Source organism: Cynara cardunculus, unplaced genomic scaffold (genome assembly GCF_001531365.2).
Source record: "Cynara cardunculus var. scolymus isolate 2C unplaced genomic scaffold, CcrdV1 Un_Scaffold_3072, whole genome shotgun sequence".
Classification (NCBI taxonomy): Eukaryota; Viridiplantae; Streptophyta; class Magnoliopsida; order Asterales; family Asteraceae; genus Cynara; species Cynara cardunculus.
In genome coordinates, this window is record NW_020201338.1 from 14,074 (window position 1) to 24,438 (window position 10,365).

General features: G+C 35.2%; 1 long non-coding RNA gene across 2 annotated transcripts; it reads left to right on the top strand.

The window, feature by feature from the left end:
• The first annotated feature begins 1,046 nt into the window (after positions 1–1,046).
• On the top strand, positions 1,047–9,244 carry LOC112503463. 2 transcript variants are annotated; one of them, XR_003067988.1, is made up of 4 exons: positions 1,047–1,970; positions 2,051–2,249; positions 3,939–8,711; positions 8,860–9,244. It is a non-coding gene; the product is annotated as an uncharacterized LOC112503463 (long non-coding RNA). The 2 variants fall into 2 exon arrangements; XR_003067987.1 differs by having other exon boundaries at positions 1,047–2,249.
• Positions 9,245–10,365: the final 1,121 nt, after the last annotated feature.

Consider the following 10,365-nt stretch of genomic DNA (forward strand, 5'->3'; position numbering starts at 1 on the left):
CATGAATATCCAAATAATGATAAATGATTCATCATCATTTCTAAAAATATCTCAATTTATTAGTTTGTATGATTTATATAAATGATATGGTTTGTAATTTAAACGAGAACATCTCCATTTTATGAGAACGTGAGAATACCCTTATCACATGTGATAATACGCGTGAGAGGACCCTGTGATGTGCGAACGACGTGTACTACGATTTAGGCCGCACCAAAGGTTGTCTGCGTCACATGTGATGGTCTTGATGGATTATAGTATCATATCAACAACCTTATCACATGTGATAATACTTGTGAAGGGGGCTTACTGATGTAAGAGCGACTTGGCCCGCAACCAAGATCACATCAAAAATCGCATGCGTCTCTGATTTAGTATCATATGTGTATCATATGTGATGGAATAATAGTATAACATGTGATTGTTTATAGTAAAATGGTGTTCTCGTATTCTCATAAAATGAGCGTGTTCTCATTTGAACCTTTTCCTATATATATATGTGTGTGTGTGTGTGTGTGTGTATGAGTATTTAGATCAGTTTATACGTATCGATTAATCCAAAGAATGAAGGAAAATACGAAACCGACATGTTTGTTTGTAGTCATGTTTTTGTGTTTGTCTATTTATGTTTAATTTTGGAATTGAAATATTCCTAACAACTTCCATGTGTACACACACAATCTCATGTGCCCACCCCTAAAAGGGGTTGGACCCGGATCCGAAATCTTGAACCGGTCACGCTCTCTTTTCTAGAAACACACTCACTACTACTACCCTCCTCCACGTGAGTTTACTGTTCCACCCTCACTGCTACAGTTCTTCTCTGTAACTCAACCGCGTCCAGTGGCACAATCGTAATTTTACCACAAATCAAGCCCACTTGTCCTGATATATTCGCGTAGTTAAAGCAAATTGTTTGTGCTTCCCCCACGTGGCCTCATCGTATTGGTCTGTTTACTTTATAAGTAACCGACATCATCTTTTTTTCAACAAATCTCTCTCTCTCTGTGTGAAGATCTCAAAGATAGGGTTCCCCTCTCTCTCTCTCTCTCTCTCTCTATGGAAACTTTGAGTTGGCATGACATGCAGATCTATAGATATGTATAAGATTGTGTATTGGTATCTAGATGTGTGGTATAGAGATCATGGAAGGAGCAGTTTTTTTGTCACGGTGGTTTTCTGATTCGCTTGGTACAGGTCGGGAACGGCTTCGCCGGCGAGTTCAGTTTTTTTCTGTTTTTGCACCTCACTAGAAGGTGAAACCGTGTGGTGGAGAATCGTTATTCGGTGAATATCGGTCCCGCCTTGTATCAACTGAATCAGAAACCGCAGTGAATTTTTTTAGCGGCGGTCGGGGGAATTTGATTTGAATTCGGACGTTTCAGGAAAAGGGTGAACTTTTAAAAAATTATTGTTGTAGATATGGATCTGCAGTTTCAGGTTTGTTTGGAACTTGAGTTTTGTTGCATTCTGCTGTCGAGTTATTGTCTAATGGCGTGATATAATGTAGATCTCTGTTTTTTATTTGTCAAGCAGTGGATTACATTGATAATGAAAAAGCTTGCTGCTTTTTTATTGTATATTGATTGAATCAGCTTCCGTTAGTGTTTCTGTGTTAAGATTTAATTTGGATGTAGCCTAGCTGTTCATAAATGCTCCATTCGTTTGAATCAAGGAACTATCCTTTTACTTTCGATTGCGCGGTTGCTTTTCAACTTAAACAGATAGATTCTAGATTTTTGAAACAAAAATATCTGAACACTACCAGTACTTAAAATAGAATGGGATCATTGCTTTGTTTGTAATAGAAATCGTATCATGTTCTTATTGTAAAGTAATAGGCTTGACATTGCAGATGAAAATGTGATTGTGGATTCATTTATGTGATGCTACTAGAAATGGAGATGACATCACGAAAATAGAGAACTGGACAAATTTGTATTAAATAAAGGAAATAATCTTCTTCTGGAGTGAGTATCTATTTACTTATATCTCAGGTCATCTGCTAACGGAAAGTTGGATTACCAAGGCATTTGTTCTGTTTATGCAGTTTCTTTGGTTATTGTATAAGATATGTGAGATATATGATATTACTCTCCAAAAGGCCATTGAGGAGAGGATGAGGTTTCAACACATATGGGAGAATAAGTCCAAGTCTAACTGTGTGTTCTAACACGCCCCGTCCAATGGAAGCTAGACAGGCACATATGTTCCGGAGTTTTTGAGTCCTCGGTGCATATGTCTCAGAGGTACATCCCTGCTCTGATACCATGTGAGATACATTAAACCTGTTGGATTTATCTCCAAAAGAGCCTTTAGGAAGGAAAATTCCAACATATAATGAGAAGAATAGGTCCTAAATGTAGCAGATATGGGACTCTAACAAGATAAAATTAGGACAAGATAAACAAGTATTTCTTGTGCTTCCTCTTTCAGTTGATAATATGGTATTGAGGGATTGTCCTGATTTTAGTACAATATGGTTTTGTTTTTCCCTGATTTTGCGTAAAGTGGATTCAATAACTGTTATGAATCTGTTTGGTACATGTATTACACGCTTTTCGGTTTTAAGGTCCTTGTTAAGGTTCTGGTCCTCTTTTGTTTTCAACTATGTTTAGTAGATGGAAGTTGTTGTCTAGCTGATTGCATGGCATCTGTGTTTGTAATGTACTTGAATGAATTTTACCCTTTTTGGGAAGAACTGCTTGTAAGGGGTGTGCTCTTTATCTGCAAATTGACAGGTCAAGCAAGTGCATCAAATTTGACTTGGCAGCTAATCTTGCCCAAATTTATCTGCAAATTTTAATAGGATTCAGTCATGTATTATATTTTTAGGAACTGAGGATGACAATTATCTTCCCTTCCTGATGTTTCCTTTTTGCAACTTTGCCATAAATGTACTCGTAAGTTTGAGAACTTTGTCTATTTGAGTTATAGCTCAAAATGAGAGGCATGTTAGAAGGTAACCATATGGTATGCTTTGAGCTGGTTTTGGATTAATGGTAGTATTATTGTTCCTAAACATACCATCTATTTTGTTCTTTTTAGCCGTTTATAGAATGCTGTTGCTTCAAGATTGGCATTAACAAATAACATGAATCTTCTCAATTTAAAGCATACAGTTTGTGATTCTATTGGAAAACATTTTATACATTATACATTTTGAACACAATATTGACATTTCCTTCCTTACATTAACTTCTATCCACTGCTATTATATACTCAAGTGTAATAGTAGCAGTTCTGAGATGCATCAGTTTATCAGGTCATTGGTCTTATGTCTCATTGCACTGGATGAAAAAAGCAAGTTGTTCTTTTATGCTGTGGGTAACAGTGGTATTCATTATATTCATTTTTCATCGATAAAATAAAAACCTAAAACAATGTTGCTGCAATATTCCTTCTCAGACCGATACCTGAAGTTGCATAAATACAAAAAAGAGTGGATGCTTAATCAGTCAACTGTTGATTTGGCTTATGCAATAACTTTCTTACCTACTGTTGATTTGGCTTATGCAATAACTATTCTTACCTACTGTTGATTTAGCTTACTCAATATGCTTTTCACCTACTGTTGATCTAAACTTACTCAATATGCTTTTCTTTCCTACTGCTGATTTAGCTTTCTCAATATGATTTTCTTCTTCACTAGTGATTTCTTTATTTGGTTTGCATTCTCATTTATTTGCCTTAGTTTGTTTCCAAAATATATTCTATTAGTTCCATTCTATCCTTTTGATCATTCTGCTATCATTTTAGCACCCAATCTTGTTTTTTGTTATCAGATAACCATGCCAGCCTATTTGATTTTGTATCCGATTATAAGAAAGTAAATGTTTTACAACTATGGTGATAAGGAGTTATTGTATGGCTATGAGGGTTGAATCATCGGCATCTTCTACTATTAGTACTACTAACGAGGCTTTTTTATTTCGAAGTGAGTTATTATGCCTGATGGCCCTGACCTAGAACAAAGGTTTAACTTTTTACTTGTGACCAAAAAAAGTCAAATGGGCTCTTACATAACCTGCTCCTTGGGTACGTATGTCGTAATATTTCTTTATCTTATTTATTTATAGTACCTTATACCTTGGATACCTACTTCTTAACCTTCTTTTATTCATAGTTAACTGTTTTAAATTGTATAACTGATGGCTTGACTACTGCATGTTTATCCTAAAGAATTTCAAAATGCTAAGCTATACTGTTATGTTTTCTTTCCCTGCAGAGGGGTGACAGGGATTCTTCTCAAGTTAAATAAATGCTGAGGTACTGCTTTGGAGTTGTTGACTCAGTCAGTTAAAATTCTTCTATCTTTCACTATTAGAATATGTAAAGTATGTGAGTAGTCTTTTATTTATAGCATATGTAGATTTAGGATTTTTCTCTTGATTTGACCATCGTAACTGTTGCCTTAATATTCTCTTGTATTTTGTATATATCGTTGATTGCGTCTTTTCGGTTTATTCTTTGCTTCGTTAACGTTGCTTACCTGTTTAGTGTGGATTGCATGGCTATCCCGACATTATTGACTTAATTTGATGTGGTACTTTGACATTTATGGTATCATTTTTAAAGCCAACCTTGCTGATTGTGTGTATGTCACCATCAATGCCACTTGGATCTTAGAATTTAATAAAGTGACTAGTTGTAGTTCAGTTGGCTTGGAGATGTCTATGTAAGAAGGATGCTAAAGTAGTAAGTCAGATGATCATACGTCAACACGTGTACAGATTACAACTGTTTTTGTTGTTTCTAACGCACAGTGGGCACACATGTGAGAATGTTATTCTGACAGTCTCTTGTTGTATTGTGTTAATTCTCTATGCTCTTGTTTGCTTCATTAATAATGGATACCTTGTCGAGTTTGGAATAACTTTGTTTCTGACCCATAAGCTATTTAAGGGTTTGACTGACAATTATTCTGTGTAGACTATTTTAGTAGCATTGAGGAGCGAAGACTTGCAGCATAAGTCGATGATAATAAAGAATTAGGGGTCTCCTCAAATTAACTAGGTAGTTTTCATATAGATACCTGGCTCGTCTTTTGTAAGGTTTCTTAGGGGAATAACCTCCTAACATATTTAAGAATGCCTCTGCCTAATAGAAGAAATGCTTCAAAATTTATCAGGTCACGCATTTAAAAAAAATCCAGTAAAAGGTTATTCTCCTAAATAAACCTATTTTATAATTGGCAATAGAATGCTTCAGCCATGATTTTGTTTGGGTCCATCAGTTGAATGACCTTGTGAAAATTCTCTTTTAAATCCATGACCTTCTGACAGGGTTTAGCATGCCACTTCCATAAATGAGAATGTCACTTTGATACACCAAAATGCCACAAAACTTGTAAGAAGGTTAATAAAAATGTCATTCAAGGTCAATGGCCTAAATAGTTTGATTTTGTTACCATAGATTGCTAAAGATTGCTTTCCCTTAATAAACCATATTCTTTAGGGATTTGTTAGTGACATCACAAGTCATGATTTTGTTACCAAAGACTAGGCAATTTATTTATTTAGTTATGCTCACTGTTGTAAACGTGCCGTGGCTCAAGGCTTGTGTCTCATGCCACGTTAAGCATGTGGCATGCCATGGCGTAATGCTCAGTTTTTGTAACATGATATTTGATTTTACTTATCTTTTTAGTGTCTTATTTGTTAGTTTTTTTAGTATATAACTTAATTTAAATTGTTTTATTATCATTGATTCATTGAGTAATAGTAGAAAATGTATGTAATATTCTATATGATATAGAGATTTGCCGCAATAAGTCACGCCTTAAAAAAAGCCGTGACCTCGCCGTGGCTTCTAAGGCTTGAGGCTTGGCCTCACTGCCACACCACGCCACGGCACGCCTTACGTTACTTAGAACCTTGGTTATGGTAATTTTGGATAAAAGAAATCATTCCCCTGCACATCACTTTCTACATTTTTTTCATTTATTCTCTCCATCTTCAAGCCCTTTTTTCCTTTCTTCCTTCTCCCTCAAAAACAACAATAATTAAGATGTGGTCTTGCAGTTGTGGTTTAGATGTATATAGCACATTGCATCTACTTTATTAATCGACACTTGAGGACGAACTATTTGAGAACTTGTCAATTCACAAGAGCGCATCTCGTTTCCTACGGTTAGCCGTGCTTGGAATTGTCTGTCTGGTTCACCCTTTTTATGCCGAAGAGTCAATGACTCAGCGGTATCCGGGCTATTGGTAGATCTCTAACCTTCAAGCCTCATCAAAAGCGAGGAATGTGTGAGTTTTATTCTTGTATAAATATTATATTTTATCTATAAATATTATATTATATATACTTCCAGAAAAGGAAACAAACTTTCTCTCTATGTGGTTCACATTTTCCATGCCAAGCTGAGCTGGGATTTTTACATCTTGAGTTCACATTTTTTCTCATGCCATGTTGGTCTTTACCAAAAGCGCTTGCACGTTTTTCTATGTATTCCGTTCAACATTTTCTCATGTCATGTTGGTCTTTACAAAAGCGCTGGCATGTTTTTCTATGTAGTTGGTTCATATTATTCTCATGCCATCCAGATCCGGGCCTACATAAGTGCTTGCCCGTTTTAGTATTTATGCAGTTCAAACTAAGGGTGTCTAGACCGTAGTCTATGAGCACGGATGCTCATCTATTAGTTGCTGATCATTGTTGTCTCAAGCTTGCTTGGTACAGTTCGAGAATAGCTCCGCCTATGATCTTTCTTCTGCAAACCTTCCATCAAGAGATGCTCTGGTTTACATGTGGATGATCACTATTCTCGGCTGTAACATGCAAGTTTGAGACGGCAGTGAAAAAATTAATCTCGATCATAACTCAAAAAAGGGTTTGGAACTATTTGGAAAGAAACTGTTTCGGTAATAATATTCCATTTAGATTAGAGTTCAAACTTATTGTTGTTTTTTCCATCTCCATAGAGCATATTACTTTTCATGTCTGTTGATTACTATGTTGGTCATTATTTCTTCTGACAATCGGACAGTTTGCTCATTGCACAACTCTTTGGGTGTAAACGATAGGTATGCGTATATCCCAACTCCTAGATCCTACTTTCCAGTTTGGTTTGTTTGCTGATAACAGTTTCTGCATGCTTCTTGATTATTTCTGTTCTTTTCACTTTTTGTAGGTCATCGTTGCTTTTGCTGGTAAAGTCTTCGTTTGTAGGTCTCAGCAATTGTTTGGTCGTCTTTCATGTAGACGGTTTTAGTGGATGAAAATAAAGAATTAGGGATCCCCTCAAATTAACTAGGTCGTTTTCATATAGATACCTCCATTCCATTTTTGGTATAAGTTCAAGCCTGGACCCGCCATACAACCTATTAGTTGAACCCTTGGGATACGGCACTCTGCTTTATTTAATATCAAGGGATTGAATATCCCGACCTGCTAGAGGCTCCCAAGAAATCTATTTCATCCTTCCGAGACAGTTGAGGGCAATTCCTACATCTGACTCGTCTTTTATAAAGGTTATTTAAGAATACCTCAAATTCTGTCTGAAGGTCATGGATTTAAGAAAAAGGAGAGTTATTCTCCTAAATAACCCTCTGTTATAATTGTCAACAATATCCATCGACCATGTGAAGTTTTTTACTTTCTTGCTAAAGATTGCCTTTTTCCTTAATGAGCATATTCTTTAGGGATTTTTTGGTGACATCACAATTCATGATTTTGTTACCGTAGACTATGCGATTTATTTCTTCGATTATGGTAATTCTGGATAAAGAGATCTTTCCAGGTCATGAATTTAATTAAAATTCCATTTAAGATTGTATACCCAACACTCTTAAATTGACCCTTGAAGAGGAATTGTTTGCAAATCACAGAACTTTCCTACGGTTTGAAATGGTCTCAGGGTTCACATTTTCTATGTCCAAGAAGACAAGCTTTGTCTCTATGTGGTTACACATTTTCCATGCCATGCTTAGGACTTGTGCATCTTGAGTTCACATTTTGTCTCATGGCATGCCGATCTTTACCAAAGTTTCACTTTTTTTGTGCACTGTTCAACATTTTCTCATGTCATGTTGGTCTTTGTCAAAGTGTTTGCACGTTGGTGAATTCACGTTATTCTCATGCCATCCAAATCTGGGCCTACATAGGATACATGCCTGTTGTAGTATGTATACAGTTCAAATATAGGGGATCTAGATCCTAGTCTACAAGCAGTGATGCTCATTTATTAGTTTCTAATCATGGTGGTCTCAGACTTGCTTGGTACAGCTCGAGAATCGGCCCACCCATGGTCTTGTTTGTGCAAACCTTCCATCGAAAGTTGCTGGTTTACATGTGGATGATTGGTATTCTCAGCTGTAACAAGCAAGTTTGAGAACGCGATGAAAAAATTGATCTCGACCATGAATCGGAAAAGCGTTTGGCGATCTTAAACTCCATATCAGGGAAGAAACTGTTTCTGTAATTTAGATTCAGCTTTAAATATACTGCTGTGTAATTTCTCCATCTCTATAGATCATATGGCTTTCCATGTCTGCTGATAAGAGATCAAGAGTTTCTGCATGCTTTTTCGGTGCCACCATCTGTTTTTTTTTTTTTTTTTTCACTTCTTGCAGGTCATCGTTGTCTTTTGCTGCTAGTATGGTTTCAACCAGTCGTGCAGCGATCGTTGATGTTTAAAACTAGCGCTGAAACCGTCACAAATCATCAGACGTTGATGCTTGTGTCGTAAATGCATCTTCAATGAGGTAATCTTTTGAAAGAATTGGTTGTCTTTTACCTTTCTCTTTGTAAATCTGCAATTGTAAGATTTGGTACAATTTTTTTTAATGTTGTATAAATAATAAAATTAGAATATAAAACACAATTAACATTAAGCTGTTTTACACCCTGCAGCAGCAGCCATCTGGATGAAAGAAATGGGAAAAATTTCAGATGCATCTGTGTTAGTAATTAGTACTCATAATTATCGATCCAGCAGGAGCAACATACAAAATACGAGAAAGTCATCAGTTCCAGCTACGCTACGGTTTCATTATCTTTTATTAGAATCCCTTTTTTCTCGATTCAGTCCCACCATTACCGTGAACCCCGGTTAGATTCAGACATGCTCTTCTACCATATTTGTACAAGCGTGGTGCATCTTAACTAATTCCATGAAGACTTGAAGATAACAGACAAAAGAATTCCGATGGTCGTTAAGAGACTCGAATTGGTGATCTATGGTTGACATTCTTCTTTTGATGGTCATGGTGTACTGATACCGTGTAATATTCTCATTTGAGATTGCAATGAAATGAGTTACGTGTAATATTTTATTTTAGTATTTTTACAGCAATTGTAACATCTTCTATTCAATTTTTTTGGTCTCTGTTATTAGAATTTAGGGTATGTGGAATCCTTTGAATCTCTGTTTTAAAGCATTTTAAACAAATTCTACAAAAAAAATTCACATAGAGAATCAAAATTCGAGATCTTCAAAAAAAAAGTTGTATTTAATTTTATTTATTTTAAAGATTATAACATTGATTATATTATTAAAATATTTATAATAAAAAAATATATTTTCCTACAAAACATTTAATGTCAAGATTTTTTACTGATGGAAATATAATTAAAAAAAGATATTTTTTATGATAATTGTTTTTTGGGAAATGTACTCTCTCTCTCTCTCTTTTATGCTTTATTTATTTTGGAGAAAGTTTGCCATAATACCATTTGATGTAGAGATACAACTATACATATATTGTGGTATATATGAAGTGTCTAGAGGTTTTAGGTTGAAATCCAAGAAGAAACAAAAACCTTCTTGTGATTATGAAGGTTCAAATGCGTTGATTTCGGACTATTTGTAAAATAGGTGGTCGTCTTGAGATTAGTTGGCTCACATAACGAGTTGAATATCCAGGTTAATAAAAAAAATATACATATATTATTTGTATCTGATGTAAAGATAGACATCAGATCGTGTGAGAATAAAATGATGACAAGATTTTGAAACTTCATTTTCCTTCAACTAACTTCATCTACATGTATCTTCACTTTTAGTCATTTTCACAAATTTTTACATATATTTAGTCATTTTCACAAACTTTTACATATATTTAGGGGCTGTTTGGCAGTTGCTGAATGATTTAGTGCAGAATAGTTAAAAGGTCAGAATGGTTAAGAGGGTCAGAATGGTTAAGTGCTGAATGGAATAATGTTGTTTGGTAACTGTTCACTGAATGACAGTAAAATTACCATTTTAACCCTCTGAATGATTTAGTACTGAATGAAATAAAGCTGTTTGGTTGATATCTGAATGAAACAATAATTTTACAAAAATAACTACATATTTCATATTAATCCAAACAAACGTAACATTATTAGTTCGAAACAAGATTTCATATTAGTCCAACC